The sequence below is a fragment of the Sceloporus undulatus genome, chromosome 3 (assembly GCF_019175285.1).
Source record: "Sceloporus undulatus isolate JIND9_A2432 ecotype Alabama chromosome 3, SceUnd_v1.1, whole genome shotgun sequence".
Classification (NCBI taxonomy): domain Eukaryota; kingdom Metazoa; phylum Chordata; class Lepidosauria; order Squamata; family Phrynosomatidae; genus Sceloporus; species Sceloporus undulatus.
Genome location: NC_056524.1, coordinates 17,317,976 through 17,333,218, shown reverse-complemented (window position 1 = coordinate 17,333,218; position 15,243 = coordinate 17,317,976). Strand labels below are relative to the sequence as shown.

The 15,243-nt window shown below is 41.4% G+C and overlaps 1 protein-coding gene across 1 annotated transcript in view; it reads left to right on the top strand.

The window, feature by feature from the left end:
• SLC36A4 (solute carrier family 36 member 4) overlaps positions 1-15,243 on the top strand; it is a 203,330-nt gene that overhangs the window by 13,215 nt on the left and 174,872 nt on the right. The window lies entirely within an intron of this gene.

Genomic DNA, 15,243 nt, shown 5'->3' with positions numbered 1-15,243 from the left:
TCGTTTCTATCGGCTTTGGAGTCTGTTTTTTCATCCTAACTAGCAACCTTTTCTATGGGCTCTGGAGTCCGTTTTGCATTTAAGCCAGCACCCACCGCCAATCCTCAGCTCTGTCCACATTAAAATGTAAATACATTCCTTCCCCAGTAGCATTTCCCCCTTGGCAGCAATGGAAGCAGATGGAGTACCAGAAGCAAATGGTGCAAAATTGCAGCGCCGCCTCATGGGAAACGTGGGACCTTGGAGGTTTTGGGGGGTGTACCAGGACGGAGGCAAAGTTGCATTCCACACCAGACCAATTCGGATTGAAATCGAAGTGAGCTTGAAAACAATTTTTGTGAATTCGCTTGTTACTAAATTCACAAAGTGAGGAGTCACTTCGGATTGACTGTAGATCCGCCTCAGAATGACCCCCCATAGAAAGCAATCATGTGTGATAATACATCACGTTTTAATGTGAATTTGCATAGTTGGACCAGGAGTGACTCTGGCAAAACCCCTCATATGAAAAGGGCCACACTTTTTCATCGGCTTTTAAAATGTCCCAATTCTCTCTCTCCTCTGACCTTATCCCTTTGCTCTCAGCTTATTTCAGTTGCTTCAAACTGAGTTAACTCATCAAACTCATTTTTTCATTAGCGGGGAGAGGAGAGTGGGGAGCAAAATCTTGCCCTTCCCAGTAGACTCAAGCAAAAGCAACTGCTGCAACATCTCCTAGCTTGTGTGTTCTTCCTCATTAATACCTTATGCAACCTTAACCATACTCTGATGTTGCTTGGCCACATGTGTCCCAGTTTTCATCTGTGAAAAATGGTAAAGTGTGCACCAAGTACAGGGCAATGTTTTGTATCAACTACTTAGTTATGTATATATAAAAACTGTGTCACGATTGTGACTAAGTAGCAATGGTGAATACAGAACTGTTAGTAGATGCCTCAACTTACTTTGATGGGCATCACCCTCATGGGAAGAACAAGGTCCATTCTTCCAGTGAGTGGAACACTAGTTAATGAAGTTTTTTTTCAAGTTTGGAGAGGGCAAGCCAGGAGGAGTTACTTAGTTAAGTACAGGCCAATCTTTGTTAACTGAGGCGCTGTACAGACCGGCGCTTTGTCCCGGCCTGCACACGTACTAGGGTTGCCTTGGGGCATCCTTTCCAGATGCCCCGCAACCCTAGTACGTTGTAATGGCGGCGCCCTTTCTAGATGGGCGCCGCCATTACGACATCACAGCCGCGCCGCCTCCAAATGGGGCGGTGTGGATGTGATGTCTTGGTGCCGCTGAAGGGTGCCAGAAGGAGCTCTGAAACGGAGCACCTACCTTTGTTTGTGTCGCTGGTGCAGCCTTTACATGGCTGCGCCAGTGACACAAAGGAGAAAGAGGCCGACTGGCCCCTTTCTCTTGTTCCCCGCCACTGTCGGGGTGTCCTTGGGTCATGAAGCCCCAAGGACACCCCATTCCAGGCCACGGGGAAGCGGCGTTTTGCCGCTTCCCCACAACCTGGAAAAGCGGCGGGTCGGGGCCTCAGAGCTGCCGCTGTGGCAGCTGAGGCCCAGATCCGTTGGGGAAAGGGCCGGGTGCAGGCCGCCCCAAAGGGGCGGTCTGTATACTGCCGAAAGAAATTCATTTTTGCAAAGTCTTTTTATAATAATAATAATAATAATAATAATAATAGATTTATTTTTATCCTGATTGTCCGCGATGATCAAAGCGGCATACAGATTAAAATTTCAACATAAAAATACATACATATCGATAAAAACAATGTAAAAAATATCCCATTAAAAGCTATTACACAGCCAGCTTGGTTGAATTGATCCAAAAACATTGCGAAAATCGTTACACAATAGGGGGAGAGGGCATAATATCACATCTCATGGGGGGAAAGCTTGGTGAAAGAAAAAGGTCTTAAGGTTCTTTCTGAAAAGATCCAGGGAGGTGCCTATCCAACCATTCTTCTCTTCCTCATCCTCTGTCCAGCTGGAACTTTTTCAGTAGCATCAAAACTGGAAAGCTGGTGGAAGAAGGCTGGACAAACACAAGAATTTCAGTTCCAGGTTGCAGTAGCATGTCTGCCGTAAACAATGAAGACAATGCAAACAATCCCTGAGTTTAGCTAATCCTACTGTAGAGTTGTGGACCTGCTACAAGAGGCAACGTAAACACACAACTGCCTCCAGAATACCTTACTGAGTATATGAATAGCAAAAGAGAGAAAACAGGATGCTCGTGAAAGAAAAAGTCATTCCTGGATGGCTTTTGGAAGAAGATTTCAAGTGCTCTCTAGAAAGTTCAACATATTTTTCTTTACATATGGAAGGCTTGCCTGGCCTGGTTGTTTAATTTCACATGTTAGAATTTTTTTAAAAATGCTGAAATGCATTGCTCTTCTTTTTTGTTGTATAGGAACCCCTTCTGATTCTTTTCTTATTATTTCTGTCTCTGGTACCAAACTTCCTGTTAAAGAAATAATGCCAAGAACACATCTCCTTCATTCAATGAGGTATACCTGTATACTAAAATAGTTGATACGGAATACTGGTCATATTCTTTATAAGGAGCATTTTGCTGCTTGTGAAGTACAGGATGACACGTTCATGTATGAATATCTACCTATCTATTGAAATATAGTGAGCCTTTGGTATCCGCTGGGATTTGGTTCCAGGACCCCTGTGTGGCGATCAAAATCAGTAGATGTTCAGGTCCCATTAAATACAATGTATAATAAAATGGTGTCCCTTACATAAGAGGGCAAAATCAAAGTGTGCTTTTTAGAATTTATATATTTTTGAATATTATTCATGATTGAAATTTTATTTTTGTATTTTCAAGTTGTTGTAAGCCACCTTGAATCCCATTTTGGGAGAAAGATGGGATATAAATAAATAAATAAATAAATAAATAAATATTTTCAAGCTGTGAATGCATGAATCAATGGATAAGACTCTGTGGATATGGAAGACAGCCTCATATTACCAAAGTCCAAGTGGCCTCCCATGACCAAGAGGCAGCCAAACCTGGATAAACACTCTGCACTCTGGATGCCTGATTCTGGAACTTCTCACTCCTTAGAGAACTGTAGTGAACATTGTTGTTGATGTTACCCGCTCTTGAGCTGATTATGACTCATGGTGACCCTGTGGATGAAACATCTCTAAGTATCTCTTTATTTCATTGCTTTAGTCAGGTCCTGCAAGCCCATACTCGTAACCTTCCTGGTCGAGTCTATCCATCTGGTCTGTGCTCTTCCCCTCCTTCTTCTGTCTTTCCTAACATTATTGTTATTTCTAGTGATCCAAGTCTTCTCATTATGTGGCCAAAGTATGATAGCCTCAACTTGATCATTGGCTTCCAAAGATTGCTCTGGTCTGATCTGTTCAAGGACTCATTTGTTTATCTTTTTGGCCATCCATGGTATCCTAAGTACTCTTCTCCAGCAACACATTTTGAATGAGTTGGTTTTCTTTCTGTCTGCTTCTTCACTGTCCAGTTCTCACGTCTGTACATGGTGACTGGGAATACAATAGCAGTGGGAAATTACTCGTATTGGTTGGAATGCCAGGTCAGAATTAAAATTTGGGAGCAGTTATGACAGATATCAGCAGTGGGCACTGCCAGTACACCTGAGGACATTGGCAGGTACTCACAGATGCCAGGCGTTAATGCTGGTCCTGATTACTGTTGCTTTTAATTCTGGCTTCATCTAGAATTAAGCAGATGGACAGCTTTTTTTTTTTTTTTTTTAAATGGAGGAGATTCATAAGAATAATGGAGTCCCAGGTAGGCATATAAATGGAGATTTCTCATGTTGTTGCTGTCTCTTTTCTTTTCTTTTCTTTTCTTTTAAAGAGATGCTCTCCCACTGAATCCATTTGTATTTTTCCCTCTCTAAACAAAAACAGCCTCTGTTATCATTTAAACACTGAACAGCATAAGTATTTAAAAAAAAAGAAGTTGAAAAGTATTTTACGAATGGTAGAAATAACAGCACACTTTCCTATGGCATTAAATTGTTACCTTCGCAGCACCACTTTCTGCAGGGTGGATGCTGTCAGATTTTTAAGTGCTATGTTTTATGCTGCTCTGGAGGACATGTTAAACATTATTGATCAAAAGGGCTATGGGATTTAAATACAGCTGTGGGGGGAGAGTAAAAAAAGTCTCCCCTCTTCTTACACACACACACACACACACACACACACACACAGCACTTATATAACTGACTTTTAAGAATTGTACGTAAGCAAGCTAACCTGATTGCTGACATTCATGTATGGTGTAGGAGGCTTAAAAAAACTATCAAGGACTATGAAGTTCAAAGAACGTAAAACAAAAGAATAAACTTCTTGATGCAGAGGGTGGTAAAAATGAATAAATTTAGGCCAAAAGCCTTACAGTTGTTCAGGGAGAAGCCTCTTCTCTCCTTTCATCTCTCAATTGTGAATTGATCCAAGGATGAGTTCTGTGATGCATGTCCATCTCAAACGTATCTTCCACCATTTTGTAACTGCCAAGTCTAGGCTTTCCATTCAGGATCATCCTAAACTCTGAGGTTTCTGGATCAAAACCTGAGACCTACTTTTTTGGAAATGAAGAGAGAGATTTTAGCTATGAAGGGATTGTTAGAGAATTACAGGGTGGGATCAGGAATATTTATTGTAGTGATTGTATCTGGAAGGTGGATACAGGGCAAAGTTGTGGGTAATCTAGTCTAAATCTAGGAGCGTATCACTTGGGCAAATGAACCAGTTTACCTCTTCTGGCTTCACTTCTGGATCTGGGATGCCCTTGGATGTTATCATAACTAAATCGGCACTGATCTCGCCACAATACTGCTACCTGGATACATCCCAGGTCGAAGCCTCTCTCAGCCAGCCATTTTTTGAAGTTGGAAGCTCCCCGACTTTGAAAAAGTGAGGGCTGAGTAAGGCTTCAACCGGGGATGCATCCAGGTGGTGGCATCATGCCTAGATTGGTGGTGATTTAGCTATGATAACATCTGGGGGCATCCCAGATCCAGAACTGAAGCCAGAAGAGGTAAAATTTGCCCAAGTGATAAGCTCTTAAGACAAAAGCAAACTGCTGAAACCTCTCCAAGCTTGTCTGTTCTTCCTCATTAATAATGTTTGTCATCTTGACCACACTCTGATGTTGCTTGGCCATGTGTGTCGGTGGTTGTCATCTGTGAAATGTTGGAGGGTATGGATCACTGGGTCCTGATGCTGGATGAGAAAACTTTGGATACAGAAGTCTTGTGCAAGAGGAGCTCTACTCCTTCCTCAGTTGTTCTGCCACAACCATTGGATTCCTTATCTTCTGAAGCTCAGAGTGGTACCAGCTCAACCTGACCCTGCATGCCCTCTAACAAGGACAATCCTGAGTAATCCTCTGTTGTCCAGTTTTTGAGGTGCTTTTAAAATTTCCCAGTTTCTCACTCTTCCTCCTGCTCCCCCCCCCTCTTCATTCTCACTATTGCTGCTTGGCCATATCAATGAATTATTAGAGGGTATGGAGCCTGACTGAAATTAATCCTGCGGGGTTCCTCGTGGCGACGGATCCTTGGGAAGATTGTGAGGAATTTGAGGCCATATCAATGAATTATTATTAGAGGGTATGGAGCCTGACTGAGAATCAGTGTGGTGTAGTGGTTTGAATGTTGGACTAGGACTGTGAAGACCAGGGTTTGAATCCCAGCTTGATTATGGAAACCCACTGGGTGACTTTGGGCAACCTCTCTCAGCCCCAGAGCATGGCAATGGTGAACCCGCTCTGAAGAAACTTGCCAAAAATCCCTGTGATCAATTTCACCATGATGGTCGCAATAAGTCGTAAACAACTTGAAGCGACACAACAACAACAACATGGACCTAGATAATTGGATGATGGATGTTTTGAAGCAGAAGTAGGCAACTGTGGTTGATCTGGCGCCAGTTTTCTGTCATAGCATCCTCTGGAGCTATGTAGACTATCAAAAATATCCAAAAATCAAAACTGGAAGTTAGAAGTTCACTGCTGTTTTGAAAAAAAATGTTCTTTTTAATGTCAAACAGTGCACACACACCCCACCACCTATTTAAAAGGTGAGTCACCATTCATAGAAGCTTCCAGCAGAGGTAATTCACCCTTCTTTTTCAGTCACAAAAAAGGTGGAGTGACAATTTTTCCATGGTGAGCAGTACTCTGCTAAACACTACCTGTGCCAATCTCAACTCAAATTCCTCACAATCTTCCCAAGGATCCGTCGCCACCAGGAACCCCGTGGGATTAATTTCTTTCTAAAATCTGTATAGGGTGTTCCTTTTATAATGACTGTGCTTTTAGCTTCTTGGCTCTAGTCTTCCTAGAACGCCTACATGCTGATCATATGGGAGAAGTGGCCATGATGAACAAATAAGAAGGGTTTATTAGAGACAGTGTATTATGTTTGTAGTTTTTTTAAAAAAAATTAATAACAATATACCAAGTAGTCATAACTCAGTGTGTCTGCGCTAGTTATAGCAGCTGGAGCCCACTTACATTGCCATAGATACATCCTAAGGAATCCAGAGATTTTTAGTTTGAAAACTGAGAATTTCAAACACCCCACTTATCAGTGCACTGTATTAGAACCCTCTAGCAGAAGATTGCAAATGCCTGGCTGAACTATGAATCCCAAGATTCCCTAGGGTGGAGTCATGGCAGTCAAAGTGGGATAAAACTGCTATAACTCAGTAGTGTGGATATTGTTGTTACTAACTGGCTTTGAGTTGACCCCTAGTCATGTCAACCCTGCGGATAAGATATCTCCAAGCTCCCCACCCTCCCGTCCTCTATTGCTTTGATTGGCTCCTGTAAATTCATACCTGTAACTTCCCTAATAGAATCTATCCATCTAACAAGTGGCTTCCTCTTTTCTACAACTTTCAACCTTTCATAGCATTAATATCTTTTCAAGTGACTCATGCCGTCTCACGATGTAGCCAAAGTACAACAGCCTCAGTTTGATCCTCTTGGCTTCCAGGGAGAGTTCAGGCTTGATCTGTTCAAGGACCCATCTGTTTGTGTTATTGGCCATCCATGGTATCCTCAGCATTTGGCCAGTAAAGGGGTGGCTCCATGCTGCCCATTTATACAGCCCCCTATATATACTATTTAATAAAGACAATTGTAGGCTGTAAGGGGGAAAGTTCTTGTGGAAAGAAAACTTGAATAAAATGAAGATTGGGTATCAACAATTAGAGATTTTAAAAGAAAGTCATAATTGAACATAAATTGAACCAATACTGATAGGAAGGAAGTGTGGAAGAATGTGTGTGTGTGTGTGTTTTAATGAATGTTTTAATTAAGTAAAAATGAAAGTTAGTGAGATAAGGAATAGAGGAGGAAGGAGGAGAATGCAAAGAAGTAGGATGGATATTCCCCATATGGAAGATGTTTATGTAGTGAGAATTAGAGGGATGGGAAAGTAGAATGAAAGAAAGGTCCAGGAATGGGAATTATAAGAAGGAATTGGGAAGAAATTTGAGATGAACGTAAGACTTGCACACAATTTGGGCTTTCTTCTATTCTTTTTGGGGGGAGAGTTGGCCCTATAAGGCATACCCTCCAACATTTCACAGATGAAAATTGGAGCATATGTAAGCAAGCAACATGTGAACAGGTCAAGACAGGCCAAAAGTTATTAATGAGGAAGAATACACAAGATAAGAGATGCTGCAGTAGTTTGCTTTTGCCTTAGCCTACTGGGAAGGTAATGATTCCTCCCTCCGCTCCTTTCCCTCTGCTTAATTTACTGAGTGCAAGCTACTTTGGACTCAGTTTGCAGCAACTGAGAAAAGATTAGGACACAAGGGGAAAGTGGGAGGAAGAGAAAAAAAATGAGACATTTGAAAAGCACTGAAAAAGTGTGGCAACAGAGGTGTCTTTACCAAATCAGAGCAGTTGGAAGGTATATAAAGTTATTATCCTAAAATGGAGCCTGCATTTGTGATGTTGTTTTATGATGCAAACACAGCTATCTCTTTGTTTTGAATGGATGAGATGCAGCTGTAATTCAGAAGATGATTCCCTGCCTCTAGTTTTATACTGAGGATCTCCTTGTGGAAATATTCACATGTGCCACTTGAACCCTCGCTCCATCCCACAAGGTTAAAAGCAGTGACTCAGGAATGGGCTGGCCAATTTTCTCAAATTAGCTCTGTTTTTTAAGCTGAATGATGCCAATTTTCTTCCAATTACAAGTTAGGCATGAACAATTTGGGAGTAATTGCATGTAACAGGGAAGCAGGCGGTAGAGCTTAATGACAGTGACATTCAATGTTCTTTCTCAACATAACTGATTTTACCTGCATTCCACGCCAGCTTCTGAAACCTATATTAACATTCTTCAGCTGGGCCCATGACTGAAATTTCTTAATGATTCTGGCTAAAAGCATAGCATGTTGACTTATACTGTATGAGTCACACTATGCTAGTCATTGGGAAGTGGAAGTGCAATAAATGAGCTGGATCCAGATTTAAGCTCATGTAACTGGGCTGATATGGATCTCCCCTTTTCCTTCCTTCCTGCAGCTTCCTTTTCTTGTTGGTGTTGTGTTCTGTGATATATGGGACCAAAGACTAGGCATATGCTTGCTGATGTGCCTGGGGAAAGCATGCACTGTAGTTTTTTATGGGTTTTTTCGGGGGCTACGTGTCTGTGTTCTGGAAGAGTTTATTCCTGAAGTTTTTCCAGCAGCTGTAGCTGGCATCTTCAGAGAATGCTGGCATGGAAGTGAGTGAGGTATATATATACTGTGTAACGCTTGGTAGAGAGGAAGTGATTTACATGTTAATCTGTGTGTTGGTCTGTTGTTGAATGGCAAGGCCTCAGGGTGGGAGGATATGGAAAGAGGATTTGTGTCTGTTTAATTAATGATCCATTGTCTGCCTGGAAAAAACCCTGACCCTGGGTGGTTTTCATTTGCATATGCTGAGTCTTGATTTAGGTGTTTTTCAGGACTGGTAGCCAGACTTTGTTTACTTTTGAAACATCATGAATAAACTCTTCTACAATACGGCCACATAGCCCGAAAAAATCCACAAAAACAAAACAAAACTATGGATGCTGGCAGTGAAAGCTATCAACAAGCATATACTGTTTCTGCGTCTGAGCAGATTTCATCTTCTGCCATGATGCAGTAAGAGCTGCAGTTGGACTGGATGGCCCTTGTGGTTTCTTCTAACTCTGTGATTCAATGATTCTATGAATAGTCACTGAGTCACCTCGAGATTGTCTTCAAAGGCACAACTGTCTCATCCTGATCAACAGCCATCTTCTAAGTGCCAGGGCCAACTAAGGGACAAAGATAACATGAAATGTTTTTTGTCTAGAGAATCTGGCGCTCTTAAGGCCCAATGTCAGCAGACACCTAAGTTGATCCAGCTGGTGGTCATGTCCAATTCTGCTGCAACTAGGACTGGACTGGCTTTTGATCCTGACCCTGACATGGTTTCTGAGAACAGGAAACACATGTTGTTGGTTGGAGGCAAAGAAATTGTTGCTTACAGAGACTCGCATGCCCAGCTTTTGGCTCTTCATTGTTCCTATGTGGACCCTGACCTCGTCAATGACCACATGAAGATTATGGTGAGAGGCTTCAGGGCACAGTTTTTTGTGAGGTTTTCGGGCTATGTGGCCATGTTCTAGAAGAGTTTCTTCCTGACATTTCACCAGCATCTGTGGCTGGTATCTTCAGAGAATGCTTGCCTGGAAAGGACTTGGGTATATATACTGTGTGACCTGGAAAGGCAGGAGTGATTTGCATGTGTATTGTTGGTTGCTAATGGCAGTCCTCAGGGTGTGAGGGTCTGCACAAGAGGATTAGTGTCTGCTTGATAGTGCTCATTGTCTGCTGGGAGATTTCTCATTTGCATTTGTTGAGTCTTTATCTTGCTATTTTTCAGGACTGGTAGCCAAACCTTATTTATTTTAAGGGTTTCCTCTTTTCTGTTGAAATTGTCCAGATGTTTGTAGATTTCAATGGCTTCCCTGCGCATCCTGACATGGTAATGGTTGGTACGGTCCAGAATTTCAGTGTTTTCAAACAGTATTTTATGCCCAGGATGGTTTGTGGCATGTTCTTTCCAGGCAAGCATTCTCTGAAGATGCCCCTTTATAAAAGGAACTAAATTAATTTGGAACCTGATTTTGGAGTTCTTTGGGTTCAGAACTGGTATACAAAGGCTTAAGACCCCAGCTTTATGTTACTGAAGCCCTCTCACTATTATCTGTTGTGCTAATTTCCCCATTGAATACAGTTTGTGGGTACCCTCTTGAGACCCCTTTCAATTTAGGTAACACATCCATCCAGGCATCCATTTGTTATGACGGAGATTGCAACAAGGTTAAAACAAGATAGAGCTAAAAGCCTGATGATAAAAGAAAAGATAAACACAGTAAAACAAGCTACCACATGGAGACACCAGTAATTAAAATGTATAAAATAATTTGAAACTATTTCAATAAGGATAAAAATACACTTCACCCATCTTGTTGCGTGCCTTCATGTCATTTCTGACTTATGGCAACCTTAAGACTAAATCATGGGGTTTTCTGGAGCTGAGACTATGTGACTTATCCAAGGTCACCCAGTGAGTTTCCATGGCCAAGCAAGGAATTGAACTCTGATCTCCCAAGTTGTTTTCCTCCACTCAAACCACTACACCTTCACCCCATATAAAGACCCAATTAAAACAACAAAGTTTGTACTTAGCTAACTATCTCAATTGCAGGTGAATATAGGAACCTTCATTAAATTTTACTAGGTAGGCCTGGTTACATTTAGGATTGTGGGGACAAGATGACACAGGATGAGTTGTAGTCCTTGGCAGCAGAGCTTTTAACTATTATCCAGCTTTTGCTCAGACCTTGAGCAAGACACAGATTCTTTGGTAGGTACAAAGGTAAAGAGGAAGAGGACAATTCTTATATTAGCAAAGCGTGAAAGTTATTTCAGGTGATGGAGTTGGTAAAAATAGAAGCCAGATGGAGTACCTGATTATGGGAATAGATTCTAGTGGCTGGAGGGCATGTAACCATCAAAGAAAAATTTCCATTTTCCAGTAGTAGAAAATCATCTCTTTTCAGTTTTAGAGTTTAACTTTTAGACAGTTAAATATAATGCTTATGTATTTCCGGTTGTGATGAAAATTACTCAAATAAAGTATGATATAATCTCCAAAGCCAATTTCAGCTAATGGCTCCTATGTTTGTGGAACAGTGAATCTGCTCCTGGTTTCAGTCAAAATGTTAAATGAACTAGCTAAGTTGCAAAGCTTGCTTTGGAGCTAGGTTTCAATTCTTTGGATAGCACCTTTAAAGTTTGAACTAACACCTGGAGCAGAGTAAGTGTGCTATTGACACTGAAGCCACCAGCCTCCACTGCCAAAGGTTTATGCTATAATAATTTAATTGTTAGTTTTTAAGGTGTCACAGGACTCTGTTGTTCTCTCCAAGGACTTGAATTCCAGAGAACATATTATTTAAGTGGCAGCAGAACCACTTCAAAACCATGCTTCCAGCATGCAGACACTTAGCAGGTGATAAAGGTCCATCACTGTGCTTTTGGAAAACCTTAATCTGATTTCTGCACATGAATCTAGAATCATAAGTCGGAAGAGACCACAAGGGCCATCCAGGCCAACCCCCTGCCATTCAGGAAGACACAATCAAAGCACTCCTGACAGATGGCCATCCAGTCTTTGTTTACCCCCCCCCCCCAAAGGAGACTCCACTATTCTCTGAGACAGTGTGTTCCACTGTTGAATAGCTCCTACCATCAGGAAGTTCTTCCTAAGGTTTAGGTAGAATCTCCTTTCCTGTAGCTTTGTTCCCTATCCTAGTCTCTCAAGCAGCAGAACACAAGCTTGCTCCATCATCAGTGTGGCATCCTTTCAAATATTTAAACATGATAATCATATCACCTCTAAACCTTTTCTTCCCTAGGCTAAATATACACAGCTTCCTAGGTCCCTCCTGATAAGGCATGGTTTCCAGACCTTTCACCATTTTAGTCGCCCTCCTCTGGACACACTCCAGCTTGTCAACATCCTTTTTGTATTGTGGTGCCAGAACTGGACACAGTATTCCAGTTGAGGTTTGACCAAAGCAGAACAGAGTAGTACCATTACCACTTTTACCTGCTATGAAAGGCACAAGATCAGACTAGGGTGCTGCTGTTGTGTTATTTTCTTGTCGGCTGGCAATCCTGTTCCCCATGAAAACCCTATAACCTTTTCCAAGAAACCATGTACCATCAAATACCAAAGTAAGGAACATCCATGACATAGTATTTCCAATTTCTATGTATAGATGTGAAAATGGGACAATGAAGAAAGCCGACAAGAAAAAAAGAGGCATTTGAAACGTGGTGCTATAAGAATGGTCTTGTGGTACTCAAAGCCCATTTTGATGGTCTCAGGTAATATAATGGGAATATTTATCAAGATATATTACAATACAGTACATGTCTGCTGTGTTATATTTTGGGAGGTGAGTCAGAAATTCTGTGAGATTCCTCTACTTTTTTGCTCTTCACTGAAAGGTAAAGCCAGGTTTTAATGACAGCATAAGATGCAAAAACTGTGAGCAGGTGCTATCTCTATATAATACCAGTAATAAAGAAAAGTGAATCATCTTTTCTCTTCATTTTTAAAATAAATACTCCAAAGTTGAGTCTAATTTTAAGTATTAGGCATACCATAATTACTATTTACAGTTCTGGAAAACGCAGGGCAGTAGCAAAATCCACCCAGATATTTGGATTATCCCCATCATTTTTTTTGCAAAGCTTTTTAGGAAGATAAGAGTACAGTATTAATAATAATAATAATAATAATAATAATATTTATTTGTATACCGGCCTCTGGCAAACCAATCCGGGCGGTTAACAACAGTAAAATATAAAATATGACAATTAAAAACACTTTATCCCTCCCCCCCTTAAGACAGTATTAAACAGTATAACATATTAAAACACAATATCAATGCATAAAAACAACAATTAAAAACTAAAAATCCTGATATCCCTCTGTTAATCCTCAACCATCACTAAGATGGGGCCACGGGAGGAATGAGGGAATCAGGGAACCTGGGCCGGGATGGTTAATCTGGAAAGGCCTGCTGGAAGAGATCCGTCTTGACCGCTTTTTTAAAGCTGTCTAATGATGTTATCTGATGGATCTCATCCGGCAGGTCGTTCCAGAGTTTGGAAGAGAGAGTGAGAGAAGAGGAGCTACTCAAACACAAGACACAATCAAAGCACTCCTGATAGATGGCCATCCATCCAAAGGAGACTCCACTACACTCCAAGGCGACAACATATTCCACCATCAAACAGATCTTACTGTCAGGAAGAATTCCTAATGTTTAGGTGGGATCTCTTTTCCAGCAGTTTAAATCCATTGCTCTGTGTCCTAGTTTCTGGAGCAGCAGAAAACATGTTTGCTCGTTTAAATATATAAACATGGCTATCATTATTATTATTATTATTATTATTATTATTATTAACCTTTATTTATAAAGCGCTGTAAGTTTACACATCATGTCACCCCTTAATCTTCTCTTCTCCAAGCTCAACACACCCAGCTCCGTAAGCTGTCCCTCATAGGGCATGGTTTCCAGGCCTTTCACATTTTGGTCACCCTCCTCTGGATATGCTCCAGCTTCTCAACAGCCTTTTTGGATTGTGGTGCCCAGAACTGGACACAGTATTCCAGTTGAGGCCTGACCAAAGCAGAATAGAGTGGCACTATTACACCTGCCAATGTAGGCACTATACTCCTATCCGTGTGGAAAGCTGCACAGCATCATGGCATCTTGGGGGTGGAGTCATGGTGTGCATCATCTGGATGCGACGCCCCGCCTCCGCCCCTAGGCTGGCCTTAATGGCCAGTCTGAAGAGGGCCAAAGGGCCCAAACAGACAGGCCAAAGTAAAGCTGCTTTGTCACTTTGGATGTATGCCATTTAAATGATGCATAAGTCCTATGAGTGCAAAAGCCACGCCAAAGCTGTGTTCAGTCCTAAGGTCTGGAGTGCAGCTTTGGTGCAGCTTCTGGCCTTTTAAGATGTATGTGTCATTTTAATAGCATAACTCCAAAGTGACCCAAAGCAGCTTTATTTTGGCCTGTCTGACTGGGCCGTAGCAAAGGAATATCAGTTGCTACCTCAAAGAATCAGACCTCAAGGCTTCTGCTTGCTTCTCTGAATCTTAGTTTCAGGCTTACTTTCTGCCTTTGGGCTATGAGTAGGTTTGTCTTAGGGTTGCTGTAAGTTGGAAATGACTTGAAGGCACACAACATGTTGTATTTTAAATTTAATTCATAACTGTTTTAACGTTTGAAACTGCTTAATTGTTTTGTAAATTTATATTTATATTTTTCAATTTTGCATTGTTTTTATACTGTATTTTTTAAAAAAAATTGCTGTTAAGAGTTAGACGCTCCCTGTCACGTTGGGAGAAAGGCAGGGTATAGGAAAATAATAATAATAATAATAATAATAATAATAACAACAACAGCAATAGAGGATAGGTCTCTTGAGCAGCAACAGAAGAGGAGTTTACAGTACAAAATCTCTCTGGAATTTCCCCCTTTGCGACAGAAATAAAACAGCTTGACACCACTTTAATGGCCATGACTCTTCTCCTGTGGAATCCTGGGATTTGTATGCAAAGAGATCTTGTAGCACCTTTGAGACTAACTAAAGGAAGTTAGTTGTGATTTGTAGTTCGGCGAGACACGCTCTGGCAGATAAGGCCGAATGCCTTGCTGAGCTAAAAATCCCAGGATGCTACAGGAGAAGAGTGGTGGCCATTAAACCAGTGTGTGAGGCCTCTTTTTTCCTTTTACTGTCGGAAGGGGAAACATTATTTCTAAAGAGAGGCTCCATACTTTGACATAGCCAAGAAATTCAATCCCTCCTGAGTCCAAAACACACTGCAGAAACCATCCAGTTTGAGACCGTTTAACTGCCCTGCCTCAGTGCTAGGGAATCCTGGGAACTGTAGTTTTGTGAGCTATGGAGCCTTCTCAGTGTCAGTGCCAAAACAAACTACAGTTCCCAGGGTTCCCTAGCAACTGAGCCAGGTCTCAAACTGGATTATTTCTGCAATGTGTTTTGGGTCTTTTGTTAGCAGCCTTGTTCTGTTAGCTGCATCATCATCATCATCATCATCATCATCATCATCATCATCATCATCATCATCATCATCATCATCATCATC